The sequence below is a fragment of the Oryctolagus cuniculus genome, chromosome 6 (assembly GCF_051225735.1).
Source record: "Oryctolagus cuniculus isolate XC-2025 breed Fujian yellow rabbit chromosome 6, ASM5122573v1, whole genome shotgun sequence".
NCBI classification, from domain to species: domain Eukaryota; kingdom Metazoa; phylum Chordata; class Mammalia; order Lagomorpha; family Leporidae; genus Oryctolagus; species Oryctolagus cuniculus.
Window position 1 is genome coordinate 69,752,589 of NC_142872.1, and position 26,644 is coordinate 69,779,232.

The following is a 26,644-nucleotide window of genomic DNA, read 5'->3' on the forward strand; positions in this document are numbered from 1 at the left end:
CTGTAAAGGATTTGTAGAAGATTTGGATTTATCATTTAAAGGCAATCGAAAAGATGGTATTTGGCATGTAGATTTTTTGGACTAAGGTTGGAAACTAATTTGGAATGAATCTGGCCTTGAGATGAATATTATTGATTCTCCAGTTAAAATTGGAAAGATGGATACTACCTCATTTTCTAATTAATGAGGGACTTGAGGGGCTGGCGCTTTGGCGTAGCAGGTAAAGCCACCACCTGCAGTGCCGGCATCCCATATGGCTGCAGGTTCAAGTCCACTTCCAATCCAGTTCTCTGCTATGGCCTGGGAGAGCAGTGGAGCTCCTGGCATAGGATCAGCACAGCTCTGGCCATTGCAGACATTTGGGGAGTGAACCAGTGGATGGAAGACCTCTCTCACTCTCTCTCTCTCTCTCTCTCTCTCTCTCTGCCTCTTCCTCTCTATAACTCTGCCCATCAAATAATAAAATAAATAAATCCTTAAAAAAATAAAGATGGACTTGGTATATAGTATATATATATATATATATATATATATATATATAGTACCATGATCTAAAGATGATGGTATTGAATTTGGTCACAGAGTATCTGGGGCTCTAATCTGGCTACTTCTGGGTCAGCAAATGTTTGAACATGAGCAGGAAAAGACATCGTGTGTTTTTCATTTAGAGAGGTGGAGATTCACCTTTCAAAGAGAAATACATCAATGACATTTCAGAATTGATTGTATATGCATACTTTTCCCCCAGGTCTCTGACAAAGTAGTTTTTTATTTTCTTATTGTAAAGTTAACTTTATGATCATTAAGAAAACTGAAAGTAGATCTTTGTAACAATCAAGAGTGGGAATGGGGGGGGGAGTAGGGTTGGAAAGCGGGTGGAGGGAGAATAGGGTAGGAAGTAATATTATGCTCCTAAATCTATATATATGAAATACATGAAACTTATATAACTTAAATAAAAAATTTTTTAAAAACTCTAAAAAAAGTAGTTCCTGAGTATCTGACACTAAAAGAGATGTCTGTTGTGCTTGTTTTCTTTTCTTTTTTTCCAAGTGAAAACAGTGAACCATGCTGATCTGAAGCCAGGAGCCAGGTGCTTCTCCTGGTCTCCCATGTGAGTGCAGTGCCCAAGGACTTGGACCATCCTCCACTGCACTCCCGGGCCACAGCAGAGAGCTGGCCTGGAAGAAGGGCAACCAGGACAGAATCCGGCGCCCCGACCGGGACTAGAACCCGGGGTGCCGGCGCCGGAAGGCGGAGGATTAGCCTATTGAGCTGCGGTGCCGGCCAGTTGTGCTTGTTTTCCAAGATGAACTCACTTTGTTTATGATGAGTATGAGAATCATGATTTGTGATAATGGATCAACTGGGAGAAGTTTCAGAATTACATTACTGTTGTTGGCTTACTTTTATGTGAACCTGAGGTCACAGGAAAGCTTGTGGCTGTTGCAGCTATTGATGAGAAGAATACCTCAGTTGAAAATACCAGTTGAAATTGAAGTCAATTCTTTAGAAATTCATTAGAAATTACAAAGACCATCTCCTTAAGGATTTTCAGTTTGGCCACATGGATGGAAATGAATGAAATGAATCTATCACCATGTCTATATTCAAGATCTGACTGCTCATAGGATGCTTTCTTTTTAGCCTGCCATTGGATGTCAGCAGTATCACATGCGATGGAATCTACACTGCAGACCCTGATGGGAGTCACATAGAGGAATGGTAAAAAATGTCTAAAGTGAAATTGAAAGTCAAGAACATGTAGAAGAAAACAAGGAATAACAGTAGCCAAGCACTGCAGAATCTCTAGTGCCTACTATGCAGGAGCCCAGGGATGTATTACAAAAGAAGATTGAGATGCTACTATACACAATATTTGAGAGCATTTCAAATTATTAGAGTTAATTTCTTAACTTTAGATATTTTATTATGATCTTTACCAAAGAGAACATATTCCTTGTATTTTGCTAATATTGACTGCATGGGTTAAAACAGTCTTTTCATAAATGGAGAAATGTTTGGAACAAAGAAATGGATGGATTGTCTAAATTAAACTAAATTACATCACACCATCAGATTTACCTTATAGACACTATCATAAAGCATCCATTGTTTTTGCATGTTTCTCTTTCTGAATATTCTATAACAAAGTTAAGTTTCTTTTGCAGAATATATAAACTGGTCATTCAGTAGACGATACATGTTTCATAATACATCTGCTTACTACAATCCTTTATCATATATTTTGGATATGATTTATATGCACAAAATAAAGTCTTTGAGCTTGGGCTGTGGTGCAACAGGTGAAAGCCCTGATCTGCAGCACCTGCATCCCATATGGACACCTGTTTGAGTCCCAGCTTCTCCACTACCAATCCAGCTCCCTCCAATGTGTCTGGGAAAGCAGCAGAGGATGGCCATGTCCTCAGGCTCCTGCACCCATGTGGAAAACCTGGAAGAAGCTCCTTGCTCCTGGCTTCAGATCTGCTCAGCTAAAGCAGTTGTAGCCTTTTGGAGAGTGAACCAGGACATGGAAGATTTCTCTCTCTCTCTCTCTCTCTCTCTCTCTCTGTCTCTCTCTTCTCTCTCTCTGTCTCTCTCTCTCTCTACTCTCTTTCTGTCTCTGTCTCTACCTCTCTCTGCAACTTGTCTTTCAAATAAATAAAATAAATATTAAAAAATATGACTTTAGGTGTAGGCATTGTGGTATATTGTGTTAAACAGTCTTTTGGATGCCAGAATCCCATATGGGGACAGGTTCTTATCCCATCTGTTCCACTTCTAATCAGCTTCCTGCTAATGGTGTGGGAAAACAATGAAAGATGCCCAAGTGTTTGGGCCACTGCCATTCATGTGGGAGGCCCTTGGAGTTTCAGGTTCCTGGCTTGTAGCCATTTGAGGAGTAAACCAGTATAGATTCTCTCTGTAACTTTGCCTTTCAAGTAAATTTTTTTAAAAAAATAGGCACTTTAAATAAAACTGGTCACTTTTTCTGAATATCAAATAATATTATGAGGTGAAAAATAATTTGGTTTTACTTGGCATAGTAATTTTTTTTGACAGGTAGAGTTAGTGAGAGAGAGAGAGAGAGAAAGATCTTCCTTTTCCATTGGTTCACCCCCCAATGGCCGCTACAGCCAGCGCTGCGCCGATCCGAAGCCAGGAGCCAGGTGCTTCCTCCTGGTCTCCCATTCTGGTGCAGGGCCCAAGCACTTGGGCCATCCTCCACTGCTTCCCTGGGCCACAGCAGAGAGCTGGAATGGAAGAGGAGTAACCGGGACAGAATCTGGCGCCCCAACCGGGACTAGAACCTGGGGTGCCGGCGCCACAGGTGGAGGATTAGCCTAGTGAGCCGCTGCGCTGGCCCTTGGCATAGTAATTTAATTTTATTATTTGCTATTTTAAAGGAGAAGAAAAGTTATCTTTTAATTTTGCAGTGCAGTGTATTGTTGTAAAATATTCACATTGGCATATATTGTGTTAGAAAAAAAAATGTTGTGACCGACCTTTGAGATAAACGTGATTCTCTGAAAACAGTGGTTTCAGCCATGCCCTGAAACACTCTTCAACAGGTGTCTATCGTGTATTGTTGTACTCATAAGGAGCAGTGAAGGACATAATTAGCATATCAAATGACCTGCATTCTGAATTCTGTCATTCTCTTCAGTGAGTGACCTCTCGTCTGTCTACAATGAAATCATATGACAGATCTATCACAAACAATGTGTAGCAGTAGGTATTTCTCAAGTAATAGTTTGATAGGTATATTATAGATTAGTGCTATTTCTGAGATTGTTAGACCCTCTGAGTGAGGATACTAACACATCGAGAGGCACACCCCAAAGACTCAGAGTCCAGACCGGCTGACGCAAAAGCAAGAGGATTTATTCGGTGTCTGCGCAGACGGGCCTCCTGAAGTTGGAGTCCAGAGAGCGCCCGCAGCACAGAGCCACACGGTTTATATACCCACAGTGACCAATCCGTGAGCTGATCATGTGAAAGGCATGCGCCTTTTGTCCAATCAGTGAGCTGATCATGTGAAAGGCATGCGTCCTCCATCCAATCAGTGAGCTGATCATGTGAAAGGCATGCGTCCTCTATCCAATCAGCTACGGGATCACATGGGAGGCATGCCCCTTGTCGCCATTTTGTTGTTTACTTCTTCAGCAGTTCCTTTCCCTGTCAGCGTCATCTTGTTCACCCTGAGGGGGACGACGTCTCGCTCCCTTCGTTCCCCTGGAGGGAGAGCAGCGTCCCGCTTCCCACACCGTTATCTGAGTATTAGGAGGCATACAAAATAGGTTAGGTCTTAGCACAGCCAGGCGCAAGTGTCTCAGCTAGCTAAGCATAGGGTCCCTTATTTTTATAGCTGCACCTAATTTTAGCTCTGGGGAAAAAGTTTAGGGCTATAATTTTTAAACTTTAATTTTATTTGGGGCAAAGGTGACTTCTTGTTTTTAATAGCGTTAGCTTAAGTCACTCCATCTTGGTTTGATTTTAAGGTTCTTCAAGATCTTTATCTCGGCTAAGTTTAGAACTTTTATTATGTAACCATTATTTGAGTGATTATTCATTGAATAGTTCTTCACTGTACGTGATTCTGATGAACATTTGAAGAAACACAATTTATGATTCTGACACTGGAGTTATTTGGGGCTTTGGTACCAATGGCTTCCTTTGGTTTCATCCGATGCATTTGATCAGAACTAAAGGAAAACTTCTGTATCTTATGTACTAAGGAATGACTAGTAATTGTCATTTAACTAATAATTAAATATACATTCTTAATATTTGGTATCTCATTATTATTTTATTTTTATTAATGAAACAAATTTACAATCATAGGGGATTTCAGGAAATGCTAGAATATAATGTTTTAAAATGGGAACTTGAGATAAATATTGCTAATTTAGTAAGTAGATCCCTCTTCAAAGAGTAATTAGGGTTCATTGGGAAGACAAATAATAATGCTTCAAATTCTCAAGCTTATTTTTGCAATAATGAAAAGCTTAGACAGCACAGAAGCCCCATTGGAGTCTGAGGCTAGTAAGCAAGTGAATTGAGCTCATAGTTACAAAAATGTTACTAATTTTTTCTTTATTTTAATAAGTTTAGGTGTTGGTTAACTTTTTAGTTATCATCTATCAATGAAAGAGTTCAATACAGAAAAACAAATGATTACATGCAATGTGTATTAGCAAGAAAATTCCAGTGGTCTTCCTTTCTATTCTGTGCTGTCATTCTCTATAAATCAGTGTCTTAGTTCTCTGTTATCAATGTAACAAACTATTATTGCCTCGGTTTTTTTTTCCTGCTTTAAATATAATTGTGGGGGAGGGCACAGAAATGTGTGTGTTGCTTGTAACTGAATACTGTTATTTCCTTTTGTGTTAAAATTTTGTTTTTGCTTGTTTCTATTTGAAATATGTTTATTTACATTTTATTTACATTGTCAGTGTGCTCACAAAACAGATTTTAAAATTTCTTCGCTGATACAACTTTCTCTAATAAGCTGTGATACTGGAGCTTTACTGTGAATGCTACTTTCTTTTCAAGAACAAGTAGTTTCAAATGAAGGCAGATATTTTGATACTTGAGTCTTGTAAAACTTTAACAGTATTGTAATTTGGTGGTGAATAGTAGCAAAACTACGTACGGATAACGCAGTCTCTCTGGAAGCTGGGGTTTTGCCATCTCAGTTGCAATGAAGCTCCACTTCCAACTTCTAAAATCCAGGATTCTAGGTCCTTGCTTTGCTGAATGTGGTGCTCACACAATATTCAAGGGTACTTCAAAGAGAGAAAGTGTATGTTTTTAAAGATTATTTATTTATTTATTTGAAAGTAAGAGTTACACAGAGAGAGGAGAGGCAGAGAGAGGTCTTCCATCCGTTTGTTCACTCCCCAATTGGCCACAACAGCTGGAGCTGCGCCGATCTGAAGCCAGGAGCCAGGAGCTTCTTCCAGGTCTCCCAAGCAGGTGCAGGGACCCAAGGACTTGGGCCATCTTCTACTGCTTTCCCAGGCCACAGCAGAGAGCTGGATCAGAAGAGGAGCAGCCAGGACTAGAACCAGTGCCCATATGGGATGCCGGCAATTCAGGCCAGGGCGTTAACCCTCTGCGCCACAGCGCTGGCCCTGAAAGTGTATGCTTTTATCAAGTACTCTGCACACATTATAGCTTACAGTCCTTTTAGGTTGTTTTATTGTATAAATAATTTCTTTTAGTGTTTGAGGTATGTTAGTCCTGGAATCGTCACTTTCCTCCTCACACATAGTATTTCATGGTATCTGGTATGGAAATAACACTTTAAGATGCCATATGTCTAGAGGCATATGAAAGGATAAATACGAGTCTTTAAAACATCTAGCTATATTGTTTTGTTTAGTGGACTTCATTCTTAATGATGCTTCTTGTACTTTGGGGATTTTTTGGTTTTGGTTTTGTAAAGAGTACATTTTCATCACTGCATCATATGACATGGAGGTAAGACAGAAGGAAATTTCACTGAACTTTCAGATGCAGAAATTGTTAAATAAACCCATGTGAGATATTAAGAGTTGTAGGATCAGGTTTTCTGTTACAATTTTATAAATACATCTATATTTTTCTGAATATGCTTAAGTCCAGGAGAAGGCATACATTAATTTTCTACTTTGGGCTAATCTATAAAGTTTTTTGAAAGTCTGTTTGTTAGCATATTGAGTTCATGATATCCATCCTTATGGCCCCAATTATAAATCTTTGTTTTTCTTTTTATTTATTTATTTATTTTTATTTTTGACAGGCAGAGTGGACAGTGAGAGAGAGAGAGACAGAGAGAAAGGGCTTCCTTTTTGCCGTTGGTTCACCCTCCAATGGCCACCACGGCCAGTGTGCTGCAGCCGGCACACCGCGCTGATCCGATGGCAGGAGCAGGTACTTATCCTGGTCTCCCATGGGGTGTAGGGCCCAAGTACTTGGGCCATCCTCCACTGCACTCCCTGGCCACAGCAGAGAGCTGGCCTGGAAGAGGGGCAACCGGGACAGAATCCAGCACCCCGACCGCAAGGTGGAGGATTAGCCTAGTGAGCTGCGGTGCCGGCCAATCTTTGTTTTTCTAAAATACATTAAAATAGAACTGTTCTGTTTTATATTATTAGTATGTTGATCATATATATTAATTTTATTAAAATTTTCAATTCTATGATACATGACTGGGCCATGACAGTATGGAAATCATCATGAGAATTTCAGGTGCTTATGTGAGGGAAGCAGATTGATAAAGTGTCCATTGGTGGCAACATGAATGAATTCACTAGAAAACTGAGGAAAGTAAATACCTCTCACATAAAGACCAATTCCTTGCAAAGATCTTGATGAAATGAATAAATTCCAGAAGAGTAGTTAGGGTAGGTATTTGATACTATGGAGATTATTGTAAGGGCCACTGGAAACAAAGAGCTGCTGACAAGGATGTTTATAATCTCACAAATCTCATTCTAACTTTAGCTAATGTAATATAAGTGTCACAGCACAGGTAGGAGACAGAAAACCCTAGCAGGGCCTGATTATAATCATATACCTTGAATTTGTGATACTCTAAAATGCTCTCTGAAAGTGCATTTTTAAAAATATTTATTTTATTTATTTGAAAGACAGAGAGAGAGAGAGAGAGAGAGAGAGAAATCTGAATAGTGAATGTAGCAGGAGTGGCACAGTAGGTTAAAGCCCCAGCCTGCAGCACTGGCATCCTTTATTGGTGCTGGTTCAAGTCCCGGCTGCTCCACTTCCTATCCAGCTCTCTGCTATGGCCTGGTAAAGAAGTAGAAGATGTCTCAAGTCCTTGGGCCCCTGCACCCCTGTGGGAGACCTGGAAGAAGCTCCTGGCTTCGGATTGGTGCAGCTCTGGCCATCCCAGCTATCTAGGAAGTGAACCAGTGGAAGGGAAGACCTCTCTCTCTCTTTGTCTCTACCTCTCTCTGTAACTCATTCTTTCAAATAAATAAAATAAATATTTAAAAAAAAACATAGCAAGAAGTGGATAATGTATCCTCTCTCTGGGTCCCCTCATCAGGCCCACTGAGGTACAGACTGCCCACACTTCCCTCCATAATACACAAGTGCAGAGTTCTGACATGAAAGATTTTAAGGGAGATTAAGAGCTCCATAATGCCTGGACAATTAATAGAGATTTTCTGTAATTAACTTTCTTGATGTTCTGATGCTCAGGTTGCCCCAATGGACAATGTCTGTCATGTTGTTCTTATTGTTTCACAACAGTATCCTAATTCTGGGATCTCTTCCATTTTAAGGGCTCAAGCTATTAGAAATCACTCTTCTTAATCAATTTAGACAATATAAACAGGAAATGTGCAACTTAGTAAACTGAGTTATTAATTAACAGCATTTGGAGGCAGTCTAGGATTTCTATATTGTATGAAAGCATGTTCTGCAGAGTCAGTTTCACTTCTCTGGTTTGCTATTCTTCCTGCTACTTCATTGCCTGCCTGGGACATTCAGGACTGCATTGAGTAGAGTAGTGCACCTGGGAGTCCTCGCTGTGTACCCAATCGTGGTGGACAATGCTCCATATTTTCACCATCAACTGTCAGGGGCTGTGGGTCTGTCATTTGTAGTCTTTATTGGTACTCAATGCTTTCTTTCTACAACTGATTTGTTGACAGGGTTTACAATGAAATATTTAATCTTTACACAGCTTTTTGGGCATCTGTGAATGCTTTTTTGTCATTCATTTTGATAAGGTAGTATATTATATTATTGAGTTGATGTAAACAGTGGCTATAGATAAATATAGGGAAGAGAGAAAAATGCATTGGAGAAACACATTAAATGGATGAAAATTAGGCCTCACATTGAAGAGCAGAGAGATCAAATCACCATGCACAAGGCTAAGACAAGGTGGGGTTGGGAACTCCAGTGTCCATTCCCAGAGCCCATACTCATGCTAAACTTCACTGAGCTCTAAGGTTCTCTGACCCTGCTGGCCCAAGAACTCAGTCACAATCACATTCACTATGGCTTTGAGGGTGTTTTGGCCTTCTAGTACACAAGATCCAGTAGGTTGGACAGGTTGTAGTTGCAGTGGCAGCATGAGTCCAATAAGAGCCTAACCGACGTTCTCCCTCCCAGGGCCTGCCCAGTAACTGCAGTCCTGGAGACACAGTGGTCCCCATGGAATAGGACCTGCAGCTGACCAGGGAGTCATGGACCCTGCTCTCTGCAGCTGCACAACAATGTGAGCATCCCCAACACTTCCAATGCCCACCCAGTTAAGATTATTGTTGCCAATCAGTAACTTCAGAATAACATATCCTGCATCCTTTTCCTGGTTCATTTTCATACATGTGTGCATGTGCACACACAAAAACACAAACTATATCACAAGATGGAACCCTACATGTCTAGATCTTTTGTAATTATGGATTCCTTTTCTTCAATAGCAGAGTTGATCAAAGAGAAAAAAGAATCAGTGTGCTAGGAGAAAGGCTTTTTTAAAAAAGCAGAGTTTGAGAAGGAATAAGAAATCCACTGGAATGGATAAAATTTACAGGAAATTTGGGATTGCATGAAAATAGAGTCACTGGATTTTAAGAGGAACTTGAGAATGCCAAGAGGAGGTGGAAAGCACATTGAAAGATAATTACAGAAAAAAAATCCCAAATCTAGAAAAAGATACAACTGTGCAGGCACAGGAAAGTCAAAGGTTATCAGCCAGGTTCAACTCAAACAAGGCTACCCCAAAAATTTTGATAAGGAAGCTCTACAAGTTTAAAGAGAAGATTCTTGAAACTTCCAGAGAGAAGCAAATAACACACAAAATATTTTCAATTCTGCTGACTTCTCACCAGAAACTTGCAGCCCAGGAAGCAGTGGGATGACAGTTTTACTTTACTGAAAGGGAAAAGATGCCAGCTCTGTACATCCTTTACAGATGAGGACAAGATAAGGACACTCCCAGATAATTAAAACTGAATTTGTCACCACCAGACATGTCGGATAAGAAATGCTAAATGGGCTTCTTCAAACAGAAAGACAAAGATTCTGATGAGTAAAAAGAAAATATCATAAAGTCGAAAATATCTGTAAATATACAAGAGTCTGAAATGCGCAAATATTTTAAACTTATCACATAAACCATTCATTTTCATAATGTGAAGACTAAAAAATAATAATAGTTATATGAAAATGTTAAGAGACAAGCAATATAGGAAAGATAAAGTGAAATGTCAAACTTTCAATATGTTGGGGAGAAATGGAATAGAGCTGTAGAGTTTTTTACTAACTGTATTTTTTAAAAGATTTTATTTATTTATTTGAGAGGTAGAGTTGTAGAGTTACAGACAGTGAGAGGGAGAGACAGAGAGAAAGGTCTTCCTTCTGCTGGTTCACTCACCAAATGGCCACAACGGCCAGAGCTGTGCCGATCCGAAGCCAAGAGCCAGGAGCTTCCTCTGGGTCTCCCATGCGGGTGCAGGGCCCAAGGACTTGGGCCATCCTATACTACTTTCCCAGGCCACAGCAGAGAGCAGGATTGGAAGAGGAGCAGCCGGGACTAGAACTGGCACCCATATGGGATGCTGGCACCACAGGCAGAGGATTAACCTACTGAGCCATGGTGCTGACCCACTAACTGTATTTCTTTTTTTATTATTTAATAAATGTGAATTTACAAAGTGCAACTTTTGTATTGTTGTGGCTCCCCCCCAACCTCCCTCCCTCCCACGGCCCTCCCCTCTCCCACTCCCTCTCCCATCCCGCCCTTCACCGAGTTTCATTTTCAATTATCTTCATATACAGAAGATCAACTTAGTATACACTAAGCAAGGGTTTCAACAGGCTGCACTTAGACAATCGCACAAGTTATAGGGTATTGTTCGACTAGTAGTGTTGTTTTTAAGTTTCATAGTAAAACACGTTAAGGACAGAGATCCTATGTGGGGAGACTGTACCCAGTGACTCCCGTTGTAGATTTAACAATTGGCACTCTTATTTGTGGCGTCAGCAATCATCCGAGGCTCTTGCCATGAGCTGTCTACGCTATGGAAGCCCCTTGAGTTCACCAACTCTGAACTTGTTTAGTCAAGGCCGTATCACAGCACAGGTTCCTTCCTCCCTTCGGAGAAAGGCGCCTCCCTCCCTGATGGCCTGTTCCTTCCGCTGGGGTCTTGTTCACCAGGATCTTTCATTTACATTGTTTTTGCCACCGTGTCATGGCTTTCCATGCCTGTGAGACTCTCATGGGCCTTTTAGCCAGATCTGAATGCCCCAAGGGTTGATTCTGAGGCTGGAGTGCTGTTTTCGGCGTTTGCCATTCTAAGAGTCTGCTAGGTGTCCTGCTTCCCCCACAGGATCATTCTCTCCCTTTTAATTCTATCCTTCATTATTTGCTTACACTGGTCTTGTTTGTAAAATCTCTTCAACACTTACCCTATCTTTTTTGATCGGTTGTGTACTTATACTTATCACTTTACCAAGTGCGCTGACATTGGTACATGTCTCCTTGGTAAGATTGAGTTGAAATCCCCTGGCACATTTCTAGTTCCATCATTGGAGGTAAGTCTGAGTGAGCCTGTGCCGAGCTATATGTCTCCTCTCTCTCTTATTCCCACTCCTATGTTTAACAGAGATCACTTTTCTGTTAATTTTTAAACGCCTAAGAATGATTGTGTATTGATTACAGAGTTCAACCAGTGGTATTAAGTAGAACAAACTGAGCAACAACAACAACAACAACAAAAATACTAGAAGGAATAAAATAGTAAGTTGTTCCTCAACAGTCTAGACAAGGGCTGATCATGTCATTGTCTCTGGTAGTGTCCATTTCATTTCAATGGGTATCATTTTAGATGCTCGCTTAGTTGCCATCGATCAGGGAGAACATATGATATTTGTCCCTTTGGGACTGGCTTATTTCACTCAGCATGATGTTTTCCAGCTTCCTCCATTTTGTTGTAAATGCCTGGATTTCATTGTTTTTTTTTACTGCTGTATAGTGTTCCATAGAGTACATATCCCATAGTTTCTTTATCCAGTCATCTGTTGATGGGCATTTAGGTTGATTCCATGTCTTAGCTATTGTGAACTGAGCTGCAACAAATATTGAGGTGCAAATGGCTCTTTTTTTCTCCCCTTTAATTCCATTTGGGTAAATTCCAAGGAGTGGGATGGGTGGGTCCTGTGGTAGTGCTACATTCAGGTTTCTGAGGACTCTCCAAACTGTCTTCCATAGTGGCTTTATCAGTTTGCATTCCCACCAACAGTGGATTAGTGTCCCCTTTTCCCCACATCCTTGCCAGCATCTGTTTTTGGTTGATTTCTGCATATAAGCCAATCTAACTGGAGTGAGGTGAAACCTCATTGTGGTTTTGATCTGCATTTCCCTGATGGCTAGGGATCCTGAGCATTTTTTCACGTGTTTGTTGGCCATTTGGATTTCCTCTTTTGAAAAATGTCTGTTAAGGTCCTTGGCCCATCTTTTTATTTGGTTGTTTGTTTCGATTCTGTGGTGTTTCTTGATCATTTTATAGATAGATTCTAGTTGTTAATCCTTTATCTGTTGTATAGTTTGTGAATAACGTCTCCCATTCTGTTGGTTGCCTCTTCACTTTCCTGACTGTTTCCTTTGCTGTAAAGAAACTTTTCAATTTGAAGTAATCCCATTTGTTTATTTTATCTTTGATTACCCGTGCCTCTGGGGTCTTCTCCAGGAATTTTCACCTGTTCCAATATCTTGGAGGGTTTCCCTTATGCTCTCAATTAGTTTTATGGTGTCATGGCGCATCTCTAGTTCTTTGACGCATGTTGAGTGGATTTTTGTATAAGGTGTAAGGTAGGGGTCTTGCTTCATACTTCTACATGTGGACATCCAGTTTTCCCAGCACCATTTGTTGAAGAGGCTGTCCTTGTTCCAGGGGTTGGTTTTAGGTCCTTTGTCAAATATGAGTTGGCTATAGATGTTTGGGTTGATCTCTGGTGTTTCTATTCTGTTCCATTGGTCTATCCATATGTTTTTGTACCAGTACCAGGCTGTTTTGATTATAGCTACCCTGTAGTATGTCTTTAAGTCTGAAATTGTGATGCCTCCAGCTTTGTTTTTATTATAAAGGATTACCTTGGCTATTCTCGGTCTCCTGTTTCTCCATATGAATTTCAGCATCATTTTTTCTAGGTCTTTGAAGAATGACTTTGGTATTTTGATTGGTATTGCATTAAACTTGTAAACTGCTTTTGGGAGAATGGACATTTTGATGATATTGATTCTTCCAATCCATGAGCATGGCAGGTTTTTCCATTTTTTTGTGTCATCTTCTATTTCTTTCTTTAGTGTTTTATAATTTTCATCATAGAGGTCTTTGACATCCTTGGTTAAATTTATTCCAAGGTACTTTATTGTTTTTGTGGCTATTGTGAATGGGATTGATCTTAGAAGTTCTTCCTCGGCCCTGGCATTATCTGTGTATACAAAGGCTGTTGATTTCTGAGTGTTGACCTTGTATCCTGCTACTTTACCAAACTCTTCTATGAGTTCCAATTGTCTCTTATAAGAATTTATTGGGTCGCCTATATATAGTATCATGTCATCTGCAAATAGGGATATTTTAACTTCTTCCTTTCCCATTTGTATCCCTTTAATTTCTTTTTCTTGCCTGATAGCTCTGGCTAACACTTCTAGGATTATATTGAATAGCAATGGTAAGAGTGGGCATCCCTGTCTGGTGCCAGTTTTTAATGGAAATGCCTCCAACTTTTCCCCATTCAATATGATGCTGGCCATTGGCTTATCATAAATTTCCTTAATTGTGTTGAGGAATGTTCCTTCTAAACCCAATTTGCTTAGGGTTTTCATCATGAAAGGGTGTTGTATTTTGTCAAATGCTTTCTCTGCATCTATTGAGATAATCATATGATTTTTGTTTCTCAATTTGTTGATGTGATGTATTACATTGATTGACTTTCAAATATTGAAGCATCCCTGCATACCAGGAATAAATCCCACTTGGTCTGGGTGAATGATCTTTCTGATGTGCAGTTGGATTCGGTTTGCCAGAATTTTGTTGAGTATTTTTGCATCTATGCTCATCAAGGAGATAGGTCTGTAGTTTTCTTATCTCTGTTGTGTCTTTTCTGGGCTTAGGAATTAAGGTGATATTGGCTTCATAGAAAGAATTTGGGAGGATTCCCTCCCTTTCAACTGTTTTGAATAATTTGAGAAGGACTGGGGTTAGTTGTTCTTTAAATGTCTGGTAAAATTCAGCAGTGAAGCCATCTGGTCCTGGGCTCTTCTTTTTCAATAGTGCGTTTATTACTAATTCAGTTTCATCCATGGTTATGGGTCTGTTTAGATTTTCTATATCTTCAGGGCTCAGTTTAGGAAGGTTGTATGTGTCCAGGAATCTATCCATTTCTTCCAGGTTCCCCAATTTGTTAGCATACATCTGTTTGTAGTGGTTTCTGATGATTCTTTTTATTTCTGTTGTGTCTGTTGTTACATTTCCATTACTATCTTTGATTTTACAGATTTGGGTCTTCTCTCTCCTTTTTGTGGTTAGTTGGGCTAATGGTGTGTCGATTTTGTTTATTTTTTCAAAGAACCAGCTCCTGGTTTTGTTGATCTTTTGTATTGTTTTTTTTTTTTGTTTCAATTCTGTTTATTTCTTCTCTTATCTTTAGTATTTCTTTCTTCCTGCTGGGTTTGGGCTTGATTTGCTGCTGTTTTTCTAAATCCTTGAGGTGCATGAAGAGTTCATTTGTTTGGTTCCTTTCCAGCTTCTTGATGTAGGCACCAATTGTTATAAAATTTCTTCTTAGCACTGCTTTTGCTGTGTCCCACAGGTTTTGATAGGTTGTGTTATCATTTTCATTTGTTTCTAGAAATCTTTTGATTTCTCTTTTAATTTCTTCAATGACCCACTGTTCATTCAGGATCATGTTGTCCATTCTCCATATGTTTGCATATGGTGTAGAGATTCTTGGGTTGTTGATTTCAAGTTTCACTGCGCTATGGTCTGAGAAGCTGCTTGGTATAGTTTCAATTTTTTTTGAATTTGTTGAGGCTCCCTTTATGGCCTACCATATGGTCGATCCTAGAGAACTTTCCATGTACTGGGGAGAAATATGTGAACTCTGTGGCTGCGGGGTGAAAAGTTCTGAAGATATCTATTAGGTCTATTTGGTCTATAGAGTCAATTAGCTCTGTTGTTTCCTTGTTGAATTTCTGTCTGCTTGATCTGTCCATTGGTGAGAGTGGATGTTGAAGTCCCCTGTTACTATTGTATTTGAATCTATATCTCCCTTTAAATCCTTTAGTAATTCTTTCAAGTAGCCAGGCACCCTGTAATTAGGTGTGTATACATTTATAATAGTAATGTCTTCCTGTTGGATAGGTCCTTTACTTGTCCTGCGCTTCAGGCATCCGCGTCCTCCTTGCAGGTCCACCCCGTATCCCCAGTCTCAGAAGAGTTTCCCTTTCCCCAAAACTACAAATTCTCACCCTCTCATCGAACTTTTCCTTCCCGGACCATCGGTGTGCTCCTTCCCTATTCCACCATCTTCCGAGGACCCCCTAACTATTTCTTATGCTTTTATTTTTGTTTATTTTTTCTGTATTTTTAAAATCAATGTTATGTTGCTACCATTTCAAAGTAGCTTGCTAAAACTAGAAGAAGGAGCCAGCACTGTGGCGTAGCAGGTAAAGCTGCCACCTGTTGTGCCAGCATCCCATATGGGCGCAGGTTCAAGTCCTGGCCACTCTTCTGATCCAGCTATCTGCTATGGCCTAGAAAAAACAGTAGAAGATGCCCTAAGTCCTTGGGTATCTGCACCCATGTGGGAGACCTGGAAGAGGCTTCCGTGTCCTGGCTTTGGATCAGCACAGCTCCAGCTATTGTGGCCATCTGGGGAGTGAACCTTCATATTGAAGACCTCTTTCTCTCTCTTTCCATCTCTCTCTGCCTCTGACTCTCTGTAACTCTGCCTTTCAAATAAATAAATAAATCTATAAAAACAAACAAAATATTTTTCTAAACCTCATGGTAATCATGAAATAAAAACCTATAATAAACTTCCCAAAACGATAAGCAAGAAAACCAAGTATAGACTAAGAGAAACTTAATTAACCAAGAGAAGGAAAAATTAAGAAAGGAATGAGAAAAAGAAACCTACATAGAAAACAAATATCAAAATGAAAGTAGTAAGACTTTACTTATCAATAATTACCTCAAAAGTAAATGAATTAAATTTCCCAATTAAATGACCTAGAGTGATTAAATGGATGAAAAACAACCTAACTACATGTTGCTTACAATAACCTCATTCACCACAAAGGACACAGAATCTGAAAGTGAAAAAATGAAATAAGATATTTCTTGCAGATGGAACCCAAAAGAAAGAAAGAACTGCCACTCTTCTATCAGATAAAATAAGTTTTAAAATCAGATGTGGGGGCCGGCACGGTGGTGCAGTAGGTTAATCCTCCGCCTGTGGTGCCAGCATCTCATATGTGTGCCGGTTCTAGTCCTGGCTGCTCCTCTTCCAATCTAGCTCTCTGCTATGGCCGGGGAAAGCAGTAGAAGATATCTCAAGTCCTTGGACCCCTGCACCCGCGTGGGTGACCTGGAAGAAGCTCCTGGCTCCTGGCTTCAGATTGGCGCAGCTCCATCCATTTTGGCCATTTGGGGAGTGAACCAATGGATGGAAGACCTTTCTCTCTGTCTCTACCTCTCACTGTCTGTAACTCTACCTCTCAGATAAATAAATAAAATTTTAAAAAAATCAGAAGCAAAAAAAACAGACAAGGAATGGCACTGTATGTAATAAAGGGTTCAACCCAGCAAGAGGAAACAACATTACAAAAATATAATGTTGGAATACCTAAATATTGCTTTATATAAAACAAATATTAATATACTAAATGGGAGAGATTGACTCCAATAGTGTAAAAGAGGGAACTTTAACACATCACTTCTGGAAATGGACAGATCATCTAGACAGAAAAGAAACAGCAGAGTTAAATTGCACCTTTGATCACTGGACCTAAGAGACATCTACAGAACATTCCTGGCAATAACTGCAGAATATACTTTTTTTTCTCAACTGCACATGGAACATTTGTAGTATAGATCCAATGGGAAGTCACAAACAAGTCTCAATAATTTTTAAAAACACGAGTAAATTTTTTATCACTATACTAATACTGGAAAGGATAATAAGAAAACTTTGAAAACTACATAAATATATACAAATTAAATATCTTAAATCCTGAACCACTGGTGAATCAATGAAGAAATTAATGAGTACATTTAAAATGTATTGAAATGGGGGCTGGCGCCATGGCTCGCTTGGTTAATCCTCAACCAATGGCACCGGCATCCCATATGGGCACCATGTTCTAGTCTTGGTTGCTCCTCTTTCAGTCCAGCTCTCTGCTGTGGCCCGGGAAAGCAGTAGAGGATGGCCCAAGTGCTTGGGCCACTGCACCTGTGTGGGAGACCAGAAAGAAGCACCTGGCTCCTGGCTTTGGATCTGCATAGCTCTGGCCGTAGCGGCCATTTGGGGGGTGAACCAACAGAAGGAAGACCTTTCTCTCTGTCTCTCTCTCTCACTATCTAACTCTATCTGTCAAATAAATAAAAAAATGTATTGAAATGAATAAAAACAAATACCATATAACAACCCTGGCAGGATAAAGCAAAAGTAGTACTATGACAGAAATTTATAGCAGGCAATGCTCTAATAAAAAAAAGCAGAAATATCTTAAATAAACTATGTATTATTGCATTTCAAGGAAAAAAAGGAACAAATAAACTGAAATTAGTAGGGAAAGAAATAATGAATTCAGTCTACAAATCAATGCCATAGGGACTAACAACATACAAAAAATTAATGAAATGAAAATATAAAGAAATTTGGCAAACTTTAGCAAGACTAGAAAAAAAGAGAAAAGATTCAAATATACAAAACCAGAGTGATAAAGGAGACATTGCAATGAACACCACAGAAATACAAATGATCACTATAAATTATTACAAACTGCAATATGGCAACAAATTTTGTAGCATAGAATGAATAGAATTCCTGAATGCATACATCTTACTAAGATTTAATAATGATGAAATTGAATGCCTAAACAGATCAATAATGGGTGGTGGGGCTGGCGCTGTGGTGCAGTGGGTTAACGCCCTGGCCTGATGCACCGGCATCCCGTATGGGCATGGGTTCGAAACCTGGCTGCTCCTCTTCCAATCCAGCTCTCTGCTATGGCCTGGGAATGCAGTAGAAGATGGTCCAAGTCCTCGGGCTCCTGCAACCATGTGGGAGACCTGGAAGAAGCTCCTGGCTCCTGGCTTCAGATCAGCGCAGCTCCAGCTGTTGCAGCCAATTGAGGAGTGAACCATTGGATGAAAGACCTCTCTCTCTCTCCCTCTCTCTTTGCCTCTCCTCTGTCTGTGTAACTCTGATTTTCAAATAAATAAATAAATGAATGTTTTAAAAAATTAATGGGTGGCAAGGTTGAATAAGTAATAAGAAGTTTTCCATCAAATAAAAGCCCAACAGAGGATGGCTTCACAGATGAATTCTACTAAAAATTTTTTTATTTGACAGGTAGAGTTACAGACAGTGAGAGGGAAAGTCAGAGAGAAAGGTTTTTCCTTCCGTTGGTTCACTCCCCAAATGGCTGCCACAGCCATTACTGTGCTGATCTGAGGCCAGGAGCCAGGTGCTTCTTCCTGGTCTCCCAAGTAGGTACAAGGGCCCAAGAACTTGGGCCATCCTCCACTGCTTCCCCGGGCCACAGCAGAGAGCTGGACTGGAAGAGGAGCAACCAGGACTAGAACCCAGTGACTATATGGGATGCCAGTGCCGTGGGTGGAGGATTAACCTAGTGAGCCATGGCGCTGGCCCCTCTGCCATAATTTTTAAAAAAGATTTGTGTATTTACTTGAAAGAGAGAAGGAGAGGCAGAGGCAGAGGCAGAGGCAGGGGCAGAGAGAGAGAGAGAGAGAGAGATCATTCTTCCATCCACTGGTTCACTCCCCAATTGGCCACAAGGCTGGAGCTGCACCGATCCAAAGCCAGGAGCCAGAAGCCTCTTCCAGTTCTCCCATGTGGGTGCAGGGGCCTAAGGACCCGGATCGTTTTCCACTGCTTTCCCAGGCCATAGCAGAGAGCTGGATTGGAAGTGGAGCAGCCGGGTCTCAAACTGGCACCCATATGGGATGCCAGCACTGCAGGAGGCAGCTTTACCCTCCATGCCACAGTGCTGGCTCCTCTACCATAATTTAAAAAACAATTCATGTCAATACTTCTTGAGTTATTACAAAAATACCAGAAGAGGAGGTTCTTCTGAACTCATTATATGAAGTAAATATTATCTTAATGCCAAAACCACGCAAGGATACACAGAAAAGAGAAATCTGTAGTCTAATATTCTCGATAAAAATATATGAAGAAAATCCTCAAAATAATAGCAGCAAACAGAATTCAATAACACAGTAAAAAGCATGACACAACACATCAACAGAATGAGGGACAAAAATTATATGATCATTCCAATAGTTTCATAAAAAGACTTTGATAAAATTCAACATTCCTTCGTTGTTAAATCTCTGAACAAAATAGGTATAGAACAGATTTACCTCAACATAATAAAGGCCATATATAACAAGCAGCAGCTAATATCCTGAATGGAGAAAATTCTAAAGGCTTTCTCTTTAACCACTAGAACAAGACAACAAGATGCTCACTTTAACCATTTTTATTCAACATAATGTTGGATGTCTTAGCCAGAGCAATTTAAGCAAGCAAAAGAAATAAAGGAATCCCAAATCAGAAGGGTGGAATTAATATTGTCACTGTTTATAAAAGACAAGATCTTCTACCTAGAAAACTTCACTCTACCAAAAAGGTATTAGAATTAGAAAATCAATTCTAAAAATTGTAGAATATGAAATCAACATGCAAAAACCAGTAGCATTGTTATACATCAACAGTGAATCCTATAAAAATAATCAACAGAGTAATCCCATTTCTAATGGCAAAAGAATTAAATAATATAAAATAAATGAATCAAAAAGATAAATTTCTCTCTAATTTTCTTTTTAATTTTTATAAATCACTGATAAATTGAAAACGTCACACAAAGAAGTGAAAAGGCATCCTGCGTTGACGGATTCTAAGAATCAATATCATTCAAATATGCATCCTACCCAAAGCAAATTTGAGTCAATGCAATCCTCACCAATGACATTTATCACTGAGCTAGAAAAAAATAGCTCCAAAGTTTGTATGTAATAAAAGACTATGAATGACCAAAGATCTTGAGCAAAAAGAACAAAGACAGAGGCATTACGCTTACTGACATTGCTACAGTAATTAAAATTGTGGGCATTGGCATAAAAACAGATCCATAGACCAATAGAGCATAATAGAGACCTTGAAGCAAAACCATGCATCTCCATCCAACTGATCATTGACAAAGGTGTTATGATCATAATTGGATAAAACATAATCTTTTCAATGCATGGTGTTGAGTAACTTGCATATGCATTCATCCGCATGCAGATGAATGATACTAGACCACTGTATCTCACCACAAAAATCAACTCAAAATGAATTAGAACTAATTGAAAGACCAGAAACTTAAAAACTATTAGAAGAAAAAATAGAGTAAACACTTTTAGAATATTGGATGGGCAAGGATTTCTTTGGATCCGATTCCAAAATTCAAGCAAAAAAGCAAAATAGACAATTGGGCTTTCATCAAATGAAAGAGCTTCTGCACAACACAGGAAGTAATCAACTGAGAGAAGAGACAACCTACAGAATGGGAAAATATTTGTAAGCTATAATCTAACAAAGTGTTAATAACATGTAAGAAAGTCAAAGAACTCCATGACAAAAATAACAAATAAACCCATACAAAAGGGCAGTAGATATAAACATATTTCTCAAAGGGAGGTGTAAAAATGTCCAACACATACATAAATAAAAGCTCAACAGAATTTATCAATTAGGAAGTGCAAATCAAAACTACAATGAGAGATCATCTCACTTCAGTTAGACTGGCTATTATCAAAATGACAAAAGTTGTGTTGTTGGCAAGGATGTGAGGAAAAGGAAATGCATGCACACTGTTGTTGAGAATGTAAATGAATATGGTCATTTTGGACAACAGTCTGGAGGTTCCTAAGAAAGCTCAACATAGAAGTACCTAAGATCTAGCAGTTCCACTATTGGATATATATTCAAGGAAAACGGAGTCAGTGTGTTGAAGAGACATCCATAGTATCATGTTGTTTGAAGCATTATTCCCAATAGCCAAGAAACAAAAACTTTCAGCATATCCATCACCTGATCCACGAACAAAGACAATGTGGTTCAAATCCACAATGGGTTACTTCTCAGCCTTTAAAAATGATGAAATTTTGTCATTTGCAACAAAATAGATGGAAACTAAGGTCATTTTGTGAAATCAGCCAAGCATCGAAAGACAAGTATCACATGATCTCATTCATAAGTGGAGTCTTCAAAAAAGTCGATCTCACATAAAAGTATCCTGGTGGTTATAAGAGGGTAGAGAAGAAAGAGGCTGGAAGAGGATGGGATGGGGAAAGGTTGAGTAACAGGTTCATAATGTTTCTTGATGGGAAATATTATAACAATGAAAAAAATAATGGCTTGTAGAGCTGGGGGGTGTGAAAGTAGGAATGAGTTGGGTATGAAACTAAAGGGATAAACATAGAAAAAATAAAATAAAAAACAAGAATTTAAAATTAATTTAAATTATTTTAATTTAAAACTTTAAATTAATTTTAAAATTAAATAAAAGAGTAAACAAGACAGGAATGGAAAGGACAAGATCTCATGGGAAGCAATCAGGAGAGGGATAATTGAGTATAGAACTCCATCTGTTGGGGTCAGCACTGTGATGTAGAAAGCCAAGCCAATGCCTGCAGTGCCGGCATCCCATATGGGTGATAGTTCGAGTCTTGACTGTTCTGCTTCTGATCCAGCTACCTGCTAATATGCCTGGAAAAGCAGTGAAAGATGTACCAAGTACTTGGGACTCTGCACTCATGTCAGGGAGACCCAGATGAAGCTCCTTGCTCCTGGCTTTGGCCTCACCCAGCCCTAGCCATTATGGATTATGGCCATTTGGGGAGAGTCTCTCTCTCTCTCTCTCCCTCCCTCTCCCTCTCCCTCTCCCTCTCTCTCTCTCTCTCCTCCTCTCTCTGTATGTCTTCATTTAAAACAAATGAATAAATATTAGAAAGGAATTCCACCTCTTACTGCTGGCCAGTGACAAATGAGGAAAAACTCTGTGCAGATCATTTTAAGCAGAAAGGAAACACGATGGTTCCTATGTAGTGACTAAATTGCATGTAGGTACAAGATACAGGTTTTTTGCTCAGATTAGCTCTATTTTGTAGACAGGGGCTCTCACCTGGCCCATATCTCAAAAACTATAAAAGCTCAGGCAATGGCCGGGTGCCCTAGCATTTGATGCAGGCTCATTCATTTCTGAACAGAGAACTATGACCATTGGATTAGGGGTCTCTGATCACCTCATTGTAATCATGGGTCTCTCACCTGAAACAGGCAAAATAAGCAATTCCTACACAATTAGAAGACTGGAAATGATGACCACAGGGTGAATGAAGGGTGGATTCCCAAAGGAGAAGGACTGCTAGTGGGGACAAATAAAGGTAGATGTATTAATTGTAAATGGCAGAATGAGGACATTGCTGACTCACACCTGAATGACCAGTGCTGACAACACTGTCTAGTACACATGATACACTCAATAACCATTTGTTCAATAGCTGCTTTCACTAAATACATCAAGCATTGCCAGAAGATGAATATGTAAATAAAATCAATAACTTATATCTTACTAAAGAGTATCATACTCTGAAGAAAATTTCAACATCAGGCAGGTATTATGGCACAGTGTCTTACTTTGCTTCCATTCAACTTCCTGCTAATGTGACTGAGTAGGTACTGAATAATGGCTCGAGTATTTGAGTCTCTTCCACTCACTCACATGGGAGACGTAGGGGATGTTTCTGGCATCCTGGCTTTATCCTGGTCTAGTCTTGGTTGTTCTAAGCAAATGGGGAGAGAACCAGCTGATGGAAAATCAGTCTTTCATCCATCTTCCTATCCTTCTCCATAACCCATCTTGATCTGTTGCTATGTCACTTTGCCTTTCAAGTAGATGAAGTTAATTGAATAATTTAAAGAAATACAACTGGATTCCTCCCTATTCCCAATTAGAAAAAAAGTCATTCAAAACTAAATCTTGGGTAGTTTCCAAGATGGCTGAATAGGGAAGAGATGTGCTGCTTTTGATCAGGAGTCTCAGCACACAGAGTGCTGCAATCTCAGGATGCAGAGGATCCACCAGCCTCACTAGCCTGTCTGTGCACAGAGACAGTAGAGATGTCCCAGAGCAAGCTACCCAAGGTGCTTTGCCTTGGTGAATTGAGCCTCAGAGCCAGTGATATGTTGAGAGACTGGGGACGCCTCACAGTCCTACTTGGGTGCCCAGCCCCCTGTCAACTCTCCCAGCCAGACTCAAAATGAGGAATGCAGATTTTTTCCCTCAGGTAATATCCCCAGGTCACACACTCAAACAAAAACCATCACATTCACTACTGTTGTCAAAAAAGCCCGTTCTCCCTGCTGATTGCCAGGTTCTGTTGTGGAGGGGTAGGGAAAATGACAAGTGCTTGTTGTTCCCTGAGTTATGTAGATACCTTATCCTCCATTATGGAAATATTATGTCTCTAAACTTACAAAATAATGAGCGAGTGGCTGATCCAAGAGACAGATATAGTTGAATGCTCTGACAAGGATTCAAACTAGCTATTTAAATAACACAGACTAAAAGATGGATTTAACAGAGGTTGACATAAAAAATATCCAACAGGAATATCAACCTGATGAATACAATAAATGAAATAAAAATTGCAATGGAGAGAATCAACAGCAGAGAAGAAATTTGTAGATATCTTTGGGATTTTTCTAATCCACAATCATGAGATATCTTCCTAATTATTTGTATTCTCTTCAATTTCATTCATCAACATTTTATAATTTTAACCGTAGAGTTTTTTTAATCTATTTGCTTGAATTTGCCCGAGATATTTTATTTTACATTTCTGTAGCCATTTGTAAATGGTATAGTTTTTAACTCAAAAATTTTGTCACTGACATATAGAAATGTTACTGCTTTTTGCTTGCTGAGTTAGAATTCCATTGCAATTACTACTTCCTTAAATATTTGGTAGAGTCCTGAGGTGAAATCAGCTATTCATGGGTTTTTCTCTGTTTGGGAGTTTTTGATTAGTGAATCAATGTTCTTACTGTTATGTCTGTTCAGATTTGTTTTTCTTCTGACTCAGCCTTAGTGGAATCTTTTTTCTCTAGGTTATTGAACTTGTTGGTATTAAATTGTCTATTGGAACCTCTTACAATCCTTTTTAAAAGATTTCTGTACCATCAGCTCTAATGTTTCTAATTTTGTTAAGTATTCTTTTTTGTTTAATCTAAATAAAAGTCTGTACATTGTGTTAACTTAAACATTTTCTTTGAGAAGCAGTAGAAAGAGATAACAAGAAACAGAGTTCTCATCCACTGGTTCATTCCTGAAATGCCAGGGCTGGAGCCAGAGGCTGGGGCTGCTATACAGATTTCCCACGAGGGTGGCAGAAACCCAATTAGTGGAGCCATCACCGTGTGTCCCAGAGTCAGGACTGATAGCTGGGAATTAAACTCAGACACTTCACTAGGAGATGTGGGTATCTAAATCCCTTAGTCTAAGTGCCTACTCTATTTCAATCCTTTTACAAAGCCAATTTTTTTCAGATCTATGTGTATTTTTTACTGTTTCATTTCTTTCTGTTCTATTCTATATTCTTTTATTGATTTCATTTGTTTTTAGTTCTTTCTTTACTATTGCCTTGAGATGTAAAATTATCTTATTATTTTAAGATCTTTCTTGTTTTTAATGTAGGCATTTATCATTATAAACATCTCTCTTAGTTTTCTGATTTTGCTGCATTCCAAAAGTTTTGGTGTGCTGTGATTTCATTTGTGTCAACTTATTTTCTGGCTTTACCTTATGAATTACCCCTTGGTAAAGTGTTTTTGCAAGAGTGTGATGTTTAATTTCCACATTTTCCTGAAATTTCTAGTTCTACTGTTGGTTCTGATTTTCGGGGCCATTCAAATGCACTGAGAAGACATTCTTGGTATGATTTCAATCTTGTCAGCCTTGTTCAATCTTGTTTTGTGGACTCATATTCACCTGTTCTGGAGAATGTTTAAGATAATATCTGTTCTCTTTTTGGGTGGAGTGTTGTGTCATACATCTTTTAGGTTTACCCTATAGGATTGTATAAATACTCTGTTAACTTATTGACCTGTTTGTTCTATTCATCATTGAATGTAAGATACTGAAATCTTCTATTATTATATTCTATTGTCTATTTTTGTCTAAAATTGTGCCAGTGTTTGCTTCCTGTCTTGGGTTCTCTGGTGAGATGTATATATAAATGTCATATCTTCCTAATGGGATGATCCCTACTTGTTATTAATGTTCTTCTTTTCTCATATAATAATCATTGACATAAATTCATTTTTATATCATAGAATTATGATTGCCTATGATCTATTGTGGTTACTATTTGCATTGGGCATATTTTTATATCCTTCATTTTCAGCTTATATGTGCTCATAAGAATAAAGTGAAACTCATATATAGTGTGTAGTTGATTCTTGCTTTTTAAAAATTCATTTAGTCATCCTATGCTTTTTCATTGGTGAGTTTAATCCATTTGTTTTTAAATAATTGTTAAAAGGCAGTACTGTATACTATCATTTTATTAATTAATTCTTTTTAAGACTTATTTATTGGTCCAGCGCAGTGGCATAGTGGGATAAAGCCTCTCCCTACAGTGCCGCCAAACCATAGGGGTGCTGGTTTGAGTCCTGGCTGCTCCTCTGCTGATCCAGCTCTCTGCTATGGCCTGGGAAAGCAGTAGAAGATGGCCCAAGTATTTGGGCTCCTGCACCCATGTGGGAGATCTGGAAGAAGCTCCTGGTTCCTGGCTTCAGATCAGCTCAGCTCCGGCCGTTATAGCCATTTGGGGAGTGAACCAGAGGATGGAAGACCTTTCTCTCTGTCTCTCTCTCTCTCTCTCACTGTCTGTAACTCTACCTCTGAAATAAATAAATAAGAAGACATTTATTTATTTTGAGAGGCAGAGTTATAGATAGAGAGAGGGAGAGACAGGCACTTATTCGAGATGCCGGCACCACAGGTGGATGCTTAACCTACTATACCACAGTGCCAACTCCTATTAACTACTTCTTATCTGTCTTGTGGTTTTTTGTCTTCTTCACTATTTTATTGTTGTCCATTGTGTTTGGCTGATATTTCTGTACTAACATACTTTGGTTCCTTATAATTTTCTTTTGTGTATCATCTATAAGTATCTTCTGTCTCATTACAATGGGGAATACAGAAAATTTTCCCACATATAAAGGTCTATTTTAGACATTAATATTAATTTCAACCACATACAAGTTACATTCACAAATTACATTTTATAATACACATGAATATACTTGTAAG

At 39.1% G+C, this 26,644-nt stretch overlaps 1 pseudogene; it reads left to right on the forward strand.

Moving 5' to 3' along the window:
• The first annotated feature begins 550 nt into the window (after nt 1-550).
• LOC103352429 (protein disulfide-isomerase TMX3 pseudogene) lies at nt 551-1,863 on the forward strand (annotated as a pseudogene).
• The last annotated feature ends 24,781 nt before the right edge of the window (nt 1,864-26,644 follow it).